Here is a 20,076-nt window from a genome sequence, read left to right on the forward strand (position 1 = left end):
GTAAAGGTGATGTACAGAGGGGTTACATTTACATAAGTCAGGTAATGAGTACATTTCTTTTTGAACAGTGTCACCCCCTCCCTTGTTTTCTCACAGTTTTTCCCCTCCTGACGGCCCAGCCCCCAAGTAGTATAGTTCATTTCCAACATAGTGTCTAGTGAGTATCACTGCTGAATTTTTTCACGTTTTTTTTCTTTGTCGGTCATGGGGCTTGAATTCTAGGCCTGCGCCCTGCCCCTCAGCTCTTCAGCTCAAGGCTAGCACTCTTACCATTTAAGCCACAGCACCACTTCTGGTTTTCTGGTGGTTAATTAGAGATAAGAGCCTCACAAACTTTCCTGCCTTGGCTGACTTTGAACCGTGATCCTCAGATCGTAGCCTCCTGAGTAGCTAGGATTACTGAGACTGGCTAGTTCACCCTTTGTTCAATCATTTCTGTGCTTTCCCCTTCCCTCCCAACTCAGATAAACTTCTATACAAGATGAAAGGTACAGAAATTAAAAACAGTGACAAAAGGGAGGAAAGGAAAAACAAAAAGAAAAAAAAATCCTGCAAACAGTACCAAAAAAACCTTCTTGTTTCCATTTCTTGGAGTTCATTTAGATAAGCATCATTTTATATGGTCACATACACATAGCTATTTGAGCCCTTGTGATCCTCTCTTAAGAATATCCTCCTTGGTCTCACTGTGTGAACATTTAGAGTCCTACTTAATCATCCAGATGCCCCTCAGTGGATGAATGGGTCAAGAAAATGAGGTATATATACACATTCTATGCTTCCATCAGAAAGAATGACCTCACTCTATTTGTAAGGAAATGGAAAGACTTGGAAAAATTATATTAATTGAAGTAAGCCAGACCCAAAGAAACACAGGCTGTATGGTTTCCTTCATTTGTAATAATTAGAATATGCCTATAAATCTACAAGTAAACCCAATGGATAGTAAAAGACAAAAAAATTACACTTGGAATCTCATGAATTTTGTCTGGGTTAGCTGTGAACAACCATACTTCCAATGTCTATCTCCCTAGTAGCTGGGATTATTGGCACAAACCCCCATACCCTGAACAATTTGAAAATTTTTAATGAAACTGTAATTTATACATTATAAAGAATAATGTGTCATGGGATACCATTTCTATCAAGGAAACTAAACTTTCTCTTTGGCCAGCATTATAAGTTATGATGAATATATAGAAAAATTGTTTTATGAACATGAACCAGTAACTTCTCACTTGGTGCCTACATGAATTTGTTTCTTCTGTCATTTGTACCACAATGATGTCTGCCTAATTATAAAATAAACAAAATGTTTTAGAGACATGAGGTGAAAGTGAAGGATTCATGTAAAGATTAATCTGTGCTGGAAGAATTTAAGTTAAAGAAAAATTCAGAGAAGGAAGGAATCAGTAATTCATATGGTTCCCCACATGGATGATAAAATTTCTAATTAGTATAATTCATATATTCTTTAAGCACAGTAAATACATACAATAACAACGTTATTATCATTAACCAGGACTTTAGAAGTTTTTGGCCTGGTGTCTTTTTCTGTTTCTTTTTCTCTGAACATTTTATGCTTGTTCAATGTTTTAGTGTTGACAATATGAACGTGTTCTGCTATCATTTGAAATAATGGGTCACTAGCTGAACTTAATGTTCTTCAATGCCAATGCCTTTTGATTTTGTTCTATCTTTGCAATTACAACGTGCCTGGACCATACTATTTTCTTCATAAATACTTCTCCAATGACTTCAGATGAAAAGCAAAATGAATAAAATAACCACTTTATGCAAGATCAAAAAGTAGCCCAGCAAGTATTTGTTGAATACAGCTTTCTTAATTGGAGACAAATTTAAAAATAATCTATTCTGAGACTTTACTAGAGAGCTAAGTGCAGATAGACAAGAAGATGTAGAGATAGATAATGAGCTGAACAAATTAGAGGTCTTGATAGTTACTTGGCAACTAACTGAAGACTTTGTAGTTGTTAGCTGAATGTGAGTTATAATAACATAGCCTGATGCCAAAAGCATAGGCTCTATCCTTGGACAAACTCAGATTCAAATTCTACCACTTCCTTAGACTAGCAAGATGAGCTAGAACAAATTACTTAGATTTTTTTCATATTCTCTTTCAGTGCATAAATGAAGAGTAACACCATATTATCCTTTTAGGTGGAAGGTATTGAGATAATACATAGCACATATATTAAACACCTAATACTATTATTTGGCCATCACCATAAATTTGTGGAAAAGATCATTTCATGAAATACATAATTGAGCAGTGTTTTATGCATGTTTAAGCAAGCTTTTTAAACTACTATTTACGTCGATCAGGAAAAAAACTATAAAGATCATTTGCAAAGTAGAATTATTTTAATTCCTTCTGCTCCTTTTGTAGATTGATGATATACGTACTCTCCGGTTTTCTTATGTGTTCAATATGGTCTTATTTCTCTGTTGGTCTACTTCTCAACATTACTGAAGACAATCTTGATAGAACCAGTAAGAATGTAATTTTTAAATTGCAAAGAATTGCCCAATGTAATAACAAAACAGGAGAGAGTAGTCTTGTTTTTCTACTGGAAGGTCTGTAGGAAGAAAGTTGGGGATCTAATCATTGAGATTCAGGGCAGGGATAGGAAGCAAATGATTTAGGATACAACAGAAAAAGATATTCAATTTCCTCTATCCTTTTCAAGAAATTGGCTTTAGGGATTCATAATTAGCCTTGGGAAAAGCCATGAAGCTCTAAAGTATCTTTGTACAGAACAAGGGATGGTAAAAAACCTAAAAAGGAATATTATGGGCTTGTAAATGACTTCAGATTCTCACTTGGGCACAGTGACCCAGCAAATTATTCTTTTATTTGAAGGTAATTACCTACCTTGTGGCTGACATGTTTATAAAGTAAACCCAGAGCATTTAGTTTCCGTTTGCTTTTGTTTAGGTTTGTTTTTCCATTGTCTCGCCCTGAGTCTAAAGAAAGCTTGCACATAATAGGAATGGCATGGAACTATTTAAAAAAAATGTGGCCAGAGGAGGAGCTGGTGCCGAAAAACTGCCACCACAGAAATAAACAGTATCTACTTTTATGACTTGACTTTAATAACTTGAGACCCACAGAGAGACTCCCACCACTCCAGGCAGGGCCCTGTTGCCTTTTGTTCCTTTCGGTCTTTATCTGCCCAGCAAAGACACCACATCTATTTCCAATGCTAGCAAGCTTTACTTTTCTCCCAGTGTGCAGGTTTGGATCTATTTTCATTCTGGAAATATATCAGTCAGTTTCCAGCCTGCGGTCTAGAGTGCAGAAGAGTTTAGTCATAGCTTGGTCCAACTTCTGAACAACGATATTAAGCTTATGATTTCTGAAATGTTTACGTTAGTGCTGGCCATGCTGTTTACTGCAATTGTTGACACTAACACTGTTCCATCCAGATGAGAGAACAAGATCAGCAACTGAGATTGTTTTGTGTTGTAAGTTCTACTTGCAGATGTTCTTAAACTAATGAAAGCCAGAGTGTATTGCTTTCTCTGATCACATGATCAGAAAGGCAAGGTTGTTGGAGACATTCAGGAAGTTTTATTTTTCAAGTTCACAAAGGATGAGGGGAAATAATGAGATTCCCTTAGACATTGTCTTAGAGGATATTGAGAGAAAACTTGCTTTTCTGGACTTATCCAGAGGCTTTTCAAACGTTGAGAGTAGTTTTGGATTTGAGTAGTGGCTGCTTCAGTATTAGTTTTAAAACTCTAAGGATATAATTTTTTTTGGTATGTAAAACAAGCATTGAATTCAAGTAGTTTTTCAATCAGTAAAAAAAAAAGTTGCTTTATTTTCACAACAATTTTGGCTTTTGTAGATATGGTTTTGGAGCATACCCTGCCTGGTCTTAGAAATATGCATAGAAAGAGCCTTGCTTCATTTTTCCTTTTGGCTTTCATTTGTTTAATATTATACTAATGGACAAGTTGGTCCAACTAAAGAAAGAAAAAGAGGCAAGTTAAGAGAAGGGTGATTTTAATTAACTAGCTCTTTTTAAAAGCTGCTGAGATCTGTCCTTTGGATTGGCAATACTATACCATTAGAATCACACAGACCCTGAAAAACCTTGAACTTTCTTCTTAGTTGAGTCTTTTTACAAAGTAATTTTTTGAACTTAGGGTCTGAGCTTTTTTGCTCAAGATTGGTGCCCTAACACACGAACCACCCTCTACGTCTTGCTTTGTGATGATTAACTGGAGATATATCTCATGGACTTTTCTGCCTGTGCTGGCTTCAAACCGGTATCCTCAGATCTCAGCCTTCTGAGTAAGTAGGATTCCAGCTATGAGCCACCGGCGCCTAGTAGAAGTAACTTTTTTTTTTAAGAGGAAGGAAATGATATGTTAGTGAAATGAGTCCCTTCCCATAGCTTAGTCCGTTTCTTCCCTTCTCCACAGCTTAGCATGCTCCCTTCCTAGGCAACACCAGGCCCATGTAGTAAAGGCAGTAAATAATCAGTCCCCTTTACCTTGGGATGGCACTTTCTGGGGCAGCTACCACCATATAAGGCAATAAGAGCCCCTTAGAGTGACCTTCAGGCCTGGGCAGTCGCAAGACTCTTATCTTCTATTTGGACAGCAGCCATAAATCCTAGTCCGCCATGATGAAGCCCCTGGTCCTCATGTCCACACCAGGGTCTTTGCCTCCTAGCCCCTTCTAGCTCCTCCTCAACCTCCTAGGTTATATAGATCACCCCAGACAATAGCCGGTACTTCTTCTCATTGCTCCCTTGTGAGAAGGAGTCTTGCCAGCTCTCCTCTCCCAGCAATAAACCTTTCTTTGTTCTCTGTACCTGGATGTCTGTCTGTGTGGTTCTCTGGCAAAGTCTAATTCATAATATTTAAGCTAAGAATATGCTAACTAGGTTTTCTGTATTGCTCTTGAGAAACAAGTATAATTTTGAAATTTACGTGAAGAAAACTCACTGAAGATATTGGAGGACCCAGGGGAGCTACCTAGTTCAATGATGGAAAATAACATTACAGTAGAACTCAATGTACACACCAAAAGCAGTGTTTCAACTTTCACACTATGGAAACTATATTTTTTGCATCAGAATCATAAGGAAGTAAAGGATTCAGACAGTATATTGAGGCATTCCATAAAAGTACTTGAAAGACATCTATCTCTGCAAGGAATTTGTTTAAACCTACTAACTTTTGGTAATTGGATATTTTATGTTCAGTGATCAAAATAAGTCATACATGTTTAGGCATTCTTTGCATAATAATAATAAATATGTATAGATACAAAGTATATGTGTGTTAGTGTGTTAAACCCTATTTTCTATTTCTAGTCATTAATTGTTGAAGCAGCTTATTTTGTATTTTAATCTTTTATAACCTTCAAGTAGTTGTACAAAGAAGTTTTAATATAACATGCCCATTTATGAGGACAATGCATCTTGACCAGACTCATTCCTTTCATCTTTCTCTCTTCATACTGTATTCTAAACATTAATACATATGAATTTCTGTTAGCCACATAATAAAGCTTGGGAAAATATATATATTCACCTACTTTCTCAATGAGAAAAGGTTCCCAAGGTAAAGATTCTCATTTAAGATAAACTTTATTCCTAATGATAACAATTAGCATTCTTATTGAGTATACATTGAACATCAGAAAGAATGTGAAGCAATTCACATATCTGTGTCAGACTGGCAAGTTTTCTACTATCACATTTCCCAATCTTTCTAGCAGTCCCACAAGTTACATTTCCATCCTCAATTTCAGTTACATATGGCCAAGCAAGTCAGTTTTTTTCCAATGATGAGTGGATAGTGGCATGTACCCTTTTGATCTCTAGCCTATTATATTTTTTACATTTGATGCTCTGTGCTCATTTATTTTCTGCTGGCTTGCTGCTGAAAAACAAGACACTCATAAGTGGTGATCTTGGTTTCAATATTTCTACCCACTTAAGACTGTGAGTGAGCAATCAATTTTTGTCATGGTGGAGTCATCACATATCGACATTTACTTGTATAAATAGCTACCATTGCTTAGATACTCCTAAACTACTTATATCTTTGCTCTACAGGATAGAAATAATATCTTACCATTCTAAAGATACCAAAGCTTGCTTATGGAGATTTTTACAAATATAAATAGAACGCAGTTCCTTAATGATAGCAAGGTCTGAAATCAAATTTCTATTTGAGGTGCCTTTTCCTCTTGTTAAAAGTCAAGAGATAAGATAGTTATGAAAATTCCAAAGCTTATACTTTTCCCTGTGCAGACAAACATTCTAGGATTAAAAATATGTTTGCTCACTAAGATTTATACATTCCTGTGAATACAGGAACTAACTTCTGCTTTTTATTTGACATTTGTGTTCAGTGAAATTCTTTATGCAGGTAATTGGGAAACTTTTGAAAAGAAATTGAGACTTAATTTAAGTTACATAGTTATTTTGCATAAAAAGGAAATTAAAAATTGTATCACTAGATATATGTATTTAATAGAAATACGCAATACACACAAAAGATCACATTATTATTAAATAATAGAATTCTATAGTATGTACCTCATCAAATGACTTATAGCTTAAATTATTTAAAACATATTAGCAACTACCACTTTTGTTATTGCTTAATATTTTGTTCAAGCTATTTTCTCTGGACTATTATATGGCTTTAATCATGGGAAATCTTCATAGTCATTTTCGATCTGATGAGTTCTGTATTTTTTAGGTCCCTGTCTCATTGTCATTCAAGAGACTAGGCTTTCTAAGCTTGTCAAGGAATATTCCTGTGACTGCATCATAACTGGAAATGGTGTTTGAACTGTTGCTATAACATATGCACAATCCAGTTAACAAGCACAAGCAATACATCACAGGATAATCTGATTTTAAATGGAGGGACTTTGCATGTTCACTTAAGAAGAAGACAAAAAAAGCAGCAGAATTTTGATCTGAAGTTTTGGAAGTTAATAGAGTACATGCCCAAAGAGAAAAATTCCTACTGGTTTCATTACTGAGGAACATCAATTAGATAAAGAATAACATTCTCAAGATCCAAAACAAGTAAGGAAGTACATGAAGAAATTGAGGAAGCTCAAAATTTGTACAACGAAATGCTTCAAATACCAGAGGAAATACACTTTTTTGCTATTGTATTATAAAATAACATATTTATTCATGGTTAATAACCAAGTATAACATTCCAAGCTAAGGACCAAAGGCCTTCATTTTCTTGTTGAAACATTGGAATGATTTTCTATAATAAAAAATGAAAACAAAAACTGCTTCTCCATAACAGAATGATGAGTTTGTTTCACTGAAAACAGTGTTGTTTGGCAGTTTTCTTTTTATCTTGCTGAAAACTCCCTGCTAATTCTCAGCATTACCTGTTACTCTTGACCTCATGACTCTGGGACTAGAGTCTAGTTTATGGGCCAAACTTCCTAAAGGAACACCAGGTTCTACTCTTTGCAAATAAAGTTCCATTTAGTCCTGGCAATGCACAGCTTTCTGGTTCAAAGAGAAGAGTCTTATAAGACTTCTTGGACACCAAATAACTCTTACAAAACAACATTTTGATGAATTAAGTGTAAATGAATCAGAAACATATGGATTAAATTTTCTTTGAAATATGCATGCCTTTTCTGAATTAAGGGGTAAAACATTTGGCAAAATGTATTATACTGAACCCAAAATACTCGAAAAAAATACTCTGTGTTTTCCTCGACCCCCAAATTAGGCTGGAGTCTCTTTTCTCTGAAAATTTATCCATGTTCAGGCTTATTACTATTTTTTTTAATGGCTTTCCTCTGACCTCTAATTTCTTCTCTGGATTTGTACTTAACACCCTAAGAAGTATTCATGAGAGTGTAGTTATATATTCCTTCGATATAAGAAATGTGTTTTGCTTTCTTGTTACTAATTGTGCAATCTTAATTATACATCTTGCTCAAACTTAAAGTTATACTTCAGTGTAAAATTTTCTGCCATGGGACTGGGAAGGTGGCTCAGTGGTAGAGTGCTTGCCTTGTATGCATGAAGCCCTGGGTTCAATTCCTTAGCACCACATAAGCAGAAAAAGCTGGAAGTGGCTCTGTGGCTTAAGTGGTAGAGCGCTAGCCTTGAGCGGAAGAGCTGAGGGACAGTGCCCAGGCCCAGAGTTCAAGCCACATGACCCCCCCCCCCAAAAAAAAGACCTGCCATGCTCTAGTCACTTGGAAGTGGAGTAGACCCAATGGAGTTTTGAAGATGATGAAGAGCTATCATGTTCCAGTTCTTCAGAGATGGACACAGTACGGCCAATAAGAAAGTGTGCTCTGCAGTTCAACATCCATTCTGCTGTTACAGAGATACTTCTCTGCTGCCTTTCTTGCCGTGCTATGAAATAGAGGAGGAAATAGGCCCTGTTGGGTTTTCCAACATCCATTCTTTTTTTAAAATTGTTTTCATCTTTCCAAAGAGTGTTTTACTTTGTTAGTTTTATAGCATGCATTGATAGAATAGAATTTCCTCTTACTAAATCTGAGTGATATAAATGTTTTAGATATTACATAATATGCAGTTAAAGGTTTAAGGAAGTAACTTTTTAGTATATATTTTTTATTGTAAAGATATTATACGGAGGGAAAATGTATTAAAAAATGATATTGTACAGACGGGTTACAGTTCCATGAGTAAGGTAATGAGTACATTTCCCATCGAGCATTGTTACCTCCTCATCCATTCTACTGTTATAAAGTTGTCTATGTCTAGGAAGCGGCGCTGTAGCTCAAATGGTGGAGCGCTAGCCTTGAGCTGAAGAGCTGAGGGACAGCGCCCAGGCTCAGAGTTCAAGCCCCACGACTGACCAAAAAAAAAAAAAAAAAAAAAAGATGTCTATGTCTCTTCTGCCCTTCTTGCTATGCTATGACATAGAGGAAGAAATGAGCCCTGTTGTTTTTTTTCAAGTTTCAGAATCCATTTTATATCTTTGGCTTATTCTACTTTCTTTGATAGGCTTATATTAAGAGGAGACAGAAGAGTAGATGTTTATTGAATTAGTTATTTTAACTATTAGAATTAGAGATAACAGATGAAAGATTTCGATTTCTCCATCTAGTTTTTGATACTCTTTTACTTTCTAAGCCATGAGTAGAGTCTTCATTTTTCTCTCTTGAGCCACATCTCCTCTCAGGACTTTCACACATATTGTTCTCTGGCTTGGAACACTTCTCTACCACCTGCCTTCAATCCAACTCTTGGCTAACCATACGTTGCTTTTAAGTCCCAGTTTCAAATGTCATCACCCTATAGAGGCCTTTTCCTAAACAGGTAGGTCTTTCTCCCTCCAGAAGCCTTTTATTTCCTTTATAACTTAATGGATGAATGGATCAGGAAAATGTGGTATACATATGGGATGGAATTTTACTCATCCATTGGAATGATACTGTATCATTTGCAAAGAAATGGAAAGATCTGTAAAAAATTATGTTAAGTCAGTCAGGGACTGAGAGGCAGAGGATATATTCTTCTCTTATAAACTTATGAAAATATGTTGGGTGGTATGCAAGGGTATACAAATATATTAACTGAAATATGATAGATTTAAGAAAGGGCTCAAATAGAATAATTCATTAGAATCGCAAAGTCAAAGTTTAGCACCAGGAAGCAGGTACTTGAAAGGTGTGGGGGTAATGTCAAGGGAAAGGGGTGGACAAATAAAGAGAAAGGGGGAGAATGCAGTTAAGCATTCTATGTATATCTAACAAAATTAAGAAGAGTAAGGGAAGGGGTAGTTGGGAAAGAGATAGGTGTGAATGTTGAAAGGGGTGACAATGAGCAACATGCATTGTATTCATAAACCGCTTTGGAAAATGGCAACTCCTTTCTACAACTACTTAAAGTTAATAATGCTAGAGCTCACTGGACACTGATGAAAGTAAATTACACAGCTCGTGGGTGGAGCTGGGTGGGAGGGACTGGGAGAGAGCGAGGAACAGAAGACACTGTACAAAGGGAATTGCACTCATTACCTGACTCATGCAATTGTAGTCCCTCTGTATATCACCTCTATAACAATAAAGTAAATTAATTTAAAGAAAGGAAAAAGAAGAAATGAAAACATCACAATTTGTGCTTTTGTTTTATTCTTGTTCATTTTTTTCTGTTTATTTTTCTACAAAGGCACAGACTTTGTTTTTACCTTGCTTATGAATTATGATCTCAGTGCTTAACGAAGTGCTCCATAGAAGATATAGAATTAGTTGAATGAATAAATAGTGAGGCAGTCTGTGTTTTTCCCCTTGTCTGCTTTAGGGCTATGGAAGAAATATATTCAAGTAAAGCATATGAACTAGTGTAAAGTAGTTGGCTGTTCTATTTTGTTTTGATTTTCTTTGATGGGATTGGAGCGTCTTGCTTTGTTGGCTTTCTTGTTCAGTTAGTACTTTACCAGTTGAACCACATTCCTAGCCCTACTTTTGACTGGCTAAATGGAATCTCATGGAGTTTTCTGCCTGGGCTGCTTTGAATTGCCATCCTCCAGGTCTCAGCCTCCAGAGTAGCTGGGAATACAGGCATGAGCCAATGGTATCTGGCTAGTTGTTTTATTTTCAAAAGTTCCTGATATAAATATTTGACAAAAATTTGAAGCTTTGATCTTGACACTTTTCTCCAAATATTCAAGTATATAATAATTAGAATTAATTCATTGACATTCCTAGTTAGTTTTCACAAGATGCTTTATTTTATTGATTTGTATTTGCAGGGTAAGTTTCTAGAGATTGTTCATGTGGTTTGCTTCAGGGCCACACTGGAATGTGGTAAACTGCTGCTTGGTTAGCATTTTCCCCCCAGAAATTATGCATCATAGAGCATCACTCATGTGGTGTGCAATGGTTGCTATCCTGAAAAGGAATTCATGTCAAATTATTTTAGGAAACTCCAAAATAAACAATATTGAACAGTTTTTGACAAGAATCTCCAGCAATTTTATTATGTTAAAATTTGCTTTAAAAAAGAATAGGCTGCAGGATGTGGAGTTTTTAGTGCTTTTGAAAGATAAAAGTATCTCTTAAACTATTAAGCAGAAGAGGTAGAACAGTGAGATGAAAAGTAGGGGTGTGGATAATGTTGATCAAAGGAAAGGAGAGGAAACAAGATTGGTCAAGGGATTTTTCAGAGTGAGAGACTGATTTGATAAAGTCTCTGTTTTTAAGCTCTAATGAGAATTCTGGAACAAAAATCTGCTCATTCTCAGACTCAATTTCAGTCCTCAATTTGGCTGACATACTCAGCATCTTGTACTGAGTCTTGTTCAATAATTGGTTGGGGCCACCCATGATAATTATGACTTCAATTTGAAAGCTGTGCAGACATAAAAGTTCTGACAGCTGACTGCTGTCAGCTATCCACACTTTTCCACATTTTGAAAGCAGCAGCTTCTCCAGAATTTCTGCTGACTTCCCTTCCTGGTTAGAAACTTGGAAAAGAAAGGTGAGAGGGACAAATTGTCAGTATAGTTGATTTTGGAACTGTAACTGGCACTCATCCTCTACCTCTACCACTATCCATCCTACATTTCTTTAGCCCTCAGTGCTTACGTATGCTAGCACAGGTATTTTTCCTGATGGTCAAAAACCATCTCTTCTCAGCCTAGAATCACTGCATTTGCCCATTCATGATTGTGACTACATCAATGAATACTAACAACTACCAAGTGGGTCACCTGAATTCCACACATATTTGTTTCTGTCCCTATTGTGTAATAGCAATCTTCTTTTCTCTTAGAGATCAAGATCTGTTAGCTTTGCAGAGATGTGGCTTTTCTAGCCTGTTGATTCCTGGACATGACTATAGCTTTTAGTGCTCTGGCACCCTCTGTAGTGTCTTATAACATGAGATCCCTTTTTGGAGATCAAGAGTTATGATCCTACAGAAACAAGAGTTGCAGCCACATGGAAAAATGACAAGGGAGCCATGTCTTCCTTTCACTCCTTGGTTCCTATACTCATGTATCCTTCCTGCTGGCATGCAGTGTCTCTTGTTCTGCTTGCTCTGCATTCTCGAAGGTGACTCCACATCCTTACAGAGTGCTGTCTCCAAGCTGATATTCAGCTGTGATTTCAGCAGGTCTTTATAGTGTTCTATCGGGCCAGCAGGCACAGAATGGATTGGAATATACAAATAGTGGATCCCCCAAACATGCATCCATTTAACCACCTTGCTCACTGTGAAGTGGGTTTCCTGGTCAGATATCATTTTTATTTTGGGGGTCGGCTGTGGGGCTTGAACTCTGGACTTGGGCGCTGTCCCTGCGCTCTTCAACTCAAGGCAAGCTCTCTACCCCTTGAGCCACAGTGTCACTTCCGGTTTTCTAGTGGTTTGTTGGAGATAAGAGTCTCACGGACTTTCCTGCCTGGGCTGGCTTTGAACCATGATCCTCAGATCTCAGCCTCCTGAGTAGCTAGGGTTACAGGTGTGAGCCACAGGCACCCAGCTCAGATATCATTTTTTACACTTGATACTATGTATGTATAAAAGCCCCCAGAGTGGTGTTTGTATATACATATGGGCGTGATAAGAAAACGAGAACCAGTGTCACTTTGTAAATGGACTTCATGGAAGATTAATAATATGGAAGACTAGCTCTCATCTTTCTTGGTAGTGGATGGGCTCAGCTTTAGTCTCCATTGCTAGTTGCAATGGAGGTACCAGTATCTAGACTGGCCGTTATCAGTGTGAACCCATGTTGTTGGGTCACATACCTATATAGCATTCATCTTTGCCATTGTGGTAACATTTTTTAAGGTATGCATTTCTCAAATTCTGAGATGGACACTAATGTAGTCTCTCTAAACTTGCAGATACATTTGGTCTTTCTTAGTTTAGTACATCTTATGTAATGAATGCTCTTGGATACATACTGAAGGGTAAAATAACTCCCTATTTATATGCCCTATGTGCTTCTATATAGACCTTTTAGTCTTCAGTCTTTCTTCTTTCAGATTCTTAGCCAGACAGTTTGACACTGCCCATGAAATATACTATATTTCCCAATATCAGACCATCATCTCTCCTTCTAAACAAAGGAGATGTGCACTTGGGTGACCAGGTGCACTTCCTAAAGTGTTGTGCATTTTGAAGATTTCTCCTTTCTATTTAGCTTTCAAGGCCACTTATGAGCGAGGCTATAAGGAAGCTGCTATTTCCTCCTTCTCTTACACACTGAGAAAAACCATCTATAAAGTCAAGCTTGGGCTTTTCCTTGTCCATTAGCTAGCTAATAATATTAGATCTCCCATGTTGCATTAGTGTAAAATGGAGGGAAGGGGTGCTCAGTGCAGCTATGTTGGATCACCTAAAGAATAAGCTTAATGTTATGCAACTTGCTTGTCTTCCAGAAAGCAACTGTGCTAACGTACTGCCACTTCTACTGCTTATTCAATAATGCATTGCTGCTTTACCACCCAACTCTGGTTTGTCAGGTGTGTCAGGAACCAGATCATATTGCGAAAGTTTAGATGAATAATTGCTCAGGAATCTTTGGTCCAGCACTATATAACTACTTGGCCTCAATATTAGACCAATAAAAGAAAAAAAATCAGTTCTGTATGGTAGAATAAATGTAGGCCCTTGGGATTCTGTATATACTAGGATTTTCTTTTCTTGTACAGCTTGAAAAGGGGTACTATTTCTCACCATTGATCTCTAAAATTATCAGTTCATCCAGATCCTACGAGTGGCATGAGTATTTTCATCACAGCTCAACCTGCACAGTGATCTGAAGAGACTTCTGTCTTTATACTAGGGGGTATTAACATGCAGTGATTTGGAATTTAATTTAGAGAGGTTATCCTGACATGTTCTCAATTCCTGTTCTGAAGTGGCATGTTCCAAAAGTTTCATAAGCCTGTCCCAATCCCCTGAAGCACGTGTCTCTTTTATTAAGATCTTCAGACACTATCAGCTCATTCTAGTCTAGTAATGTCATTAATGTAGCAGATCAACATGATGCTCTATGGGCTATGCAATGGTTCAGTTCTTGATTGAAGCCATTCTAATTGTGTTGAGGTGGTATCTCAATGTTGTTTTGATTTGCATTTCTTTTATGGCTAGAGAGGCTGAGCATTTCTTCATGTGTCTATTCGCCATTCTTATTTCCTCTTCAGAGAACTTTCTCTTTAAATCTTTAGCCCAGTTATTTATTGGACAGTTGTATCTTTGAGGATTTTTTGTTGGGGGATTTAATTTTTTGAGTTCCAGGTATATTTTATCTGTTATATGACTAGTGAAGATCTTCTCCCAATCCATCGGATTTCTATTGATCTTGCTAGCTATGTACTTTGTCATGCAGAAGCTCTTCATTTTCATGCAATGCCATTTGTCCAACCTGTGTTTGATTTGTTGTGTTTCTGTTGTGTTTCTCTATTAAGAGAATTTTGGCTTGTGCCAAGGAGACCTAGTGTTTCTCCTATTCCTTCCTGTAATGTTTTCAAGGTGTCTGCTTTGACTCTGAGGTCTTTGATCTATTTGGAGTTGATTCAGATACAAGGTGATATATTAGGATCTAGCTTAATTTTCTATGTTGAATAACTAATTTTGCCATCTAATTTTTTTTGGGGGTCCGTTCGTGGGGCCTGAACTCTGGGCCTGGGCGCTGTCCCTCAGCTCTTCAGCTCAAGGTTGGCGCTCTACCACTTGAGCCACAGCGCCACTTCCAGCTTTTTTCTTTTTGCTTATGTGGTGTTGAGGAATCGAACCCAGGGCCTCAGGCATGCAAGGCAAGCGCTCTACCACTGAGCCAACTTCCCAGCCTGCCAGCTAATTTTTTTATGGTGTAAAATCAGAGTTAAATGTTTTATTTAACTTTGCAGGTGCACATTGAATTTTTCAACACCATTAAAAATCCATATTATTATTTCCATATCTATTTATTCCATTCATTTAAGACTTCGCTCTCGGACATTCTGTTTGCACACAGGACTGGGTTGGTTATTTGACATGTATTCTTTTCGCGTGTCATCTTTTTCCCGTAATGTAAATGAGTCAAGATTTGTTTTGGCAGCTCACATCAACAAATGTACTCTGCAGAGGAGAGCCACGATGAAATTCTTTTTAAAAATATTTATTATTATTGTTAAGTACAAGGAATTTCAATTCCAGATTTCAGGTCACCAGCACAATACATCTTGGCTAATGTCATTCTTTCCATCGTCCTTCGTGTTCTTTCCCCATCCCGCCCCTACCTTCAAGTCATATAGTTCAATTTTTACATAGTAAGCATGGAATATAATGACTTTATTTGTTCACCCTTTTTCCTCCATTTGGTGCACCACACCCCCGCCCTTTCTTGCCCCTCTCTCCAAACATGTTTCACTATGAACTTCTTAATGAGCATCACTCCCAGCAGTATTATACCAGGGGCTTTGGCAAATGGTGTGTGTGCACTTTGGGGCTCATCATATGCCATAGATTTCTATGATGTATTTTCAGGCCTTACATATAGATACCAACATATCTGCTTTCTTTGCTTAATATCTTACTTATGTTTTGGCGAAAATGCACAAGTCTCAAACTTGTGAGGTCAAACTTAGGAGTCATACTACAATCTTTTGTGTGTTATTTTTCAGCTAGGATTTCTGCCTGGGTCAACTTGGACTGTGACCTGCCTACTTATATCTCCTATGTCGCTGAGATTACAACCATGAATCATCAAGCTTCCGGCATAGCTGGGATTGCAGATTGAAACATAGTGCCCAGCTATTTGTTCCTGTAGGGGGATCTGAGTACAGGTTTCTTTGCCTTCCTTCCATGTCTTATGGCCTGTTCTGTGGGACACACTTGTATTCTGGATTTAACAAATTCTAGTCCCTCCTCTGGAATTTTCTCCTACATATACCATACTTTAATCCAGTTGTGTATATGCATATGTGAATTGGTATATGTTTACATATACATTTATAATTTAGATCTATATGTGAGGAATTATGAAAGGCTGATTAAGATGTATTGTACTCATAAACTGATATATTGAATTGAAACCCTTTTGTACACTAATTAAAGATTTTATATATAATTCCATTAATTATACTTTTTGAAATGGTAATAAGTCAGTATCACAATGGTTAAGTGTAATGCTTGTTAATATCTATGCTAGCATTAACAATACTATATCTATATTAATATATTATGTTAATTCATATTGATAGTAATAATAACCTAATAATGTTCCAATAATTGCAAGAATATAGGTACAACTGCATATTTTACAAGTATAGTAAATCTCTACTTCTTATTCAAAATACATAAAGTTCTTCCTCTCTCAGCTTGTCAACATAATAAAACAAGAACCCAAGTAGAGTGCTGGTGGTTCACCCCTGTAATCCTAGCTATGCAGGAGGCTGAGATCTGAGAGGCTGAGATCTGAGATCTGATTGGGGTTAGAAGCCAGCTGGAGCAAGAAAGTTCATAAGACTCCTATTGCTAATAAACTACTCAAAAACAAACAAACAAACAAACAAACTAGAAACAGAGCTGTGGGTCAAGTGGTACAGCTCTAGTCCTGAGCAAAGAAAACTAAGGCCCTGAGTTCAAATCAAGGATTGGAACAAAAGAAAACCAAGCTAAACAAAACAACCAAAACAAAGGAAGAACCCTAGGTTTATTTATGAATTTGTAATTTTCTTTCAAGTGAGGTTTTTAAAACTCAGTTTATCTCTTCCTTACTTGAGAATTTTCTGTTTTCTATAGGTGCTTTTTTTTTTTTTTTTTTTTTTTGGCTGGTCATGGGGCTTGAACTCTGGGCCTGGATGCTGTCCCTCAGCTCTTCAGCTCAAGGCAAATGCTCTACCACTTGAGCCAGAGTGCCACTTGGATTTTCTATTTTCTGTACAATAAGTTTCCTTCTCTTTTCTTTGCATTTGCAGAGACCATAAATGGCCATAGCCGTGTAATGATTTTTAGGGGGATTATTGAATACTGTACTCACAGAAGATTCTCTTAAGGGGTGTGGGAAGCAGGGAATCCCCTCCTCCCCCTTCAAGGAGGAAGTTACAGTGGGGCTGCTTCCTGAGTCTCCACTCTTTTAGCAGATATTCTTGAATGTTTTTGCATCTCTCAGCATTTCTCATGTATAATGAAGAACTCATTAAATGATAATTTGTATTTAACATAAAATTTCCTTATTAAGATTTTTAGGTTTTCAACTTTTATTTTTATATAGTTACTCAAGTTCTTAGAACCTCTTTCTGGAAAAAAAGCACTTAATAGAAACTTAATTAGCATTTTGGTTCTTTGCTAAAATGTATGACTTCTGAACCCTTTAATTAAATAAAATCCTGTTACCAGAAAAGAAATGGTACAGAAATGGAGAACAATTCTGACTTTGGTTAGAAAGAAGAATGGGAATAAATACGTGTTATAACATTTTGTTTTTCATCTTGCACATGGTTATTTTCCAAGACAAATAAAAATAATGACTTCATAGTCAGGGGAGGAGTCTGATACCAAGTTGAGAATCATAAATACAGACAGGAATTTTGAACAGGAAATTGAAAATATTAAAGGAAAGAAATAGAAAGACACAATGTGTGTGCATGAATGCATGTGTCTTCAGCTTTTGATTTTGAATCTGTATCTTAAAATTTATCAAAGGGCATGTTTTATAACACTGAGTTAAGCGCTTAAAATTACTATAACCCTTTGTGTTCAGTTAGCATCATTAATGTCAATAATTATTCTCCCTCTATTAAATTGTTTTTAAAATAATTGGGAACAGGACTCAAAATTCTTTCATTGAACCAGAAAGGCTGATCTGCCCTGTCTCACAACTAACGACAATGCAGAACAGATTGATGGGCGGTACCCAAAAATTTGTCAAGGAAATAGGGTCCAAAATGGGATTGCATGAAGTTGCAGAGCTTCTGCATGGCAAAGGACATAGCTAGCAAGATCAATAGAAAGCCCATGGATTGGGAGAAGATCTTCACTAGCCACACAACGAACAAGGGCCTCATATCTAATATATACCTGGAACTCAAAAAAAAATTAAATGCCCCAACAACAAATCCTCAAAGAAACAATAAAAAGCCCAATAAATAAGTGGGCTAAAGACTTGAAGAGAAAGTTCTCTGAAGAGGAAATAAGAATGGCCAATAGACACATGAAGAAATGCTCAACCTCCCTAGCCATAAAAGAAACGCAAATCAAAACAACATTGAGATACCACCTCACCCCAGTTAGAATGGCTATAATCATGAAAGGTCAGATAAGATGATGTTAAGTGAAATGAACCCCAAGATAAGGACACAAGTGGTTTTTTCTTTCTGGCTATTGTTTCTAACGTATTTATAATGTACCATGTGATTTTTTTGTTGCTTTGTATGTCCCTCTCCCATGGTATAACTTCTGTTTTCACTGTATTTGATGTTGGTATAATTTGGGGAAAGGAAGAGAAAAAACAAATTGCTTAAATAGGGATACAGGTTGACCCATTGCAACAATGAGATATACAAGATGCTATGCCGAAAAATGAAGTTTACATTTAGGTGTGTGTGTGGAGGTGTGTAGTTGTGGAAGTGGGAGGGAAGGGATGGTAGGGGAAAAACAAAGGAGGAGGCAAAAATGCTGGATAAGAAATATACTCATTACCTTGCTCATGTGATTATAACCTCTCTGTACAGTATTTTCACAACAAAAACATATTTAAAAATAATTAGGGTCTATAGTTCTTAATTTAAAATTTCTATTTTTTCAAATAATTACATTGCCTTCTAAAACTGATTACATTTTCCTTAATTCTGTTGTTTATTTATATATTATTATAAAGATACTGTACAAAGAGGTTACAGTTACTCCTTAATTCTTTTCTACTTCTTGTTCAACATCTTTGACTATTGCAAATGAATTTTAAATTATTCAATATAATTGTTGTCCCCCAAATGGAAATTATTGATTGTGATGGCTAGCTAGGAGTTTTATATATATCTCTATCTATCTATCTATCTATCTATCTATCTATCTATCTATCTATCTATCTATCTATCTATCTATCTATCTATCTATCTATCAAACTCTTGTTGAAAACATACTTTGCATCTGTGTAAAAATCACAAAGATTTATGAATTGTATCTTTAATTCTTGTAATAATAATAAACAGGCATGTTGACTCATGCCTAGAATTTCAGTTACTCAGGAAGTAGAGATTAGGATTTCCTAATCTCTACTTTTGCAGACCAATCCTGCAAAAGTGTTAGGAAGACTTAATCACTAAAAAGCAAGGCATAGTAGTATACATCTGTAATCACACTTATGGGGGAGTAAGGATCTGAAGATTATGGTCTGAGATCTTATCTGAAAAATAGATCCTAGCTGAAATAAAGAGGCCATGGTATGTGCCAAAGGGTAGAACAATTTTCTAGAAGGTGCAAGATCCTGAGTTATACACCAGTGTTACCTAAGTGCTTACATACATATATAATTCGCTTTTTCGTCTTTAATTTATGATAGATACACAAAAGTTTATACTTAGTGTATGCATCCTGATATCTAAACCAGCTATTTTTAAGTCCTCAAATGGTTATAATTTAACAAGTCCATTTCTAAATCTGATCAGATTTACCCCTTCCATCATTTTCTTTCCTGTCCCTTACCTCAATACAGAAGTCATTCTTAATATTACACTTTTGCTAACATATTTTAGTTTTCTGGTCTGTCCCATAAATATTAATTTTAGATATATAAAACATGATTTATCTTCTCCATACTTAAGGAGACTGACCTAACCTGGAATTTTAGCGATCTACTGAACCCCTTAGAAATAGAAGAAAAGCTATGAGATAGCTGGGGAAAATCATGGCTTTTATTGCTATGAAATTTTCTATTTATTTAAGATATATCCCATTAGCAATTACCTTAGTGTTGGATTCATCATAACATTGTTTTCTACAGCTCTAGTGGGAAGACACACAAGCTTCCACAATGTGAAATAAACTAAGTAAGAGGTTTTTGTTGTTTTTGTTTTTTAAATATTGTTATTCACAATAGAACCTATCTTGTTAATCTTTCCTTAGT

Source organism: Dipodomys merriami, unplaced genomic scaffold (assembly GCF_024711535.1).
Source record: "Dipodomys merriami isolate MVZ:Mamm:240054 unplaced genomic scaffold, mDipMer1.0.p SCAF_30, whole genome shotgun sequence".
NCBI lineage: Eukaryota > Metazoa > Chordata > Mammalia > Rodentia > Heteromyidae > Dipodomys > Dipodomys merriami.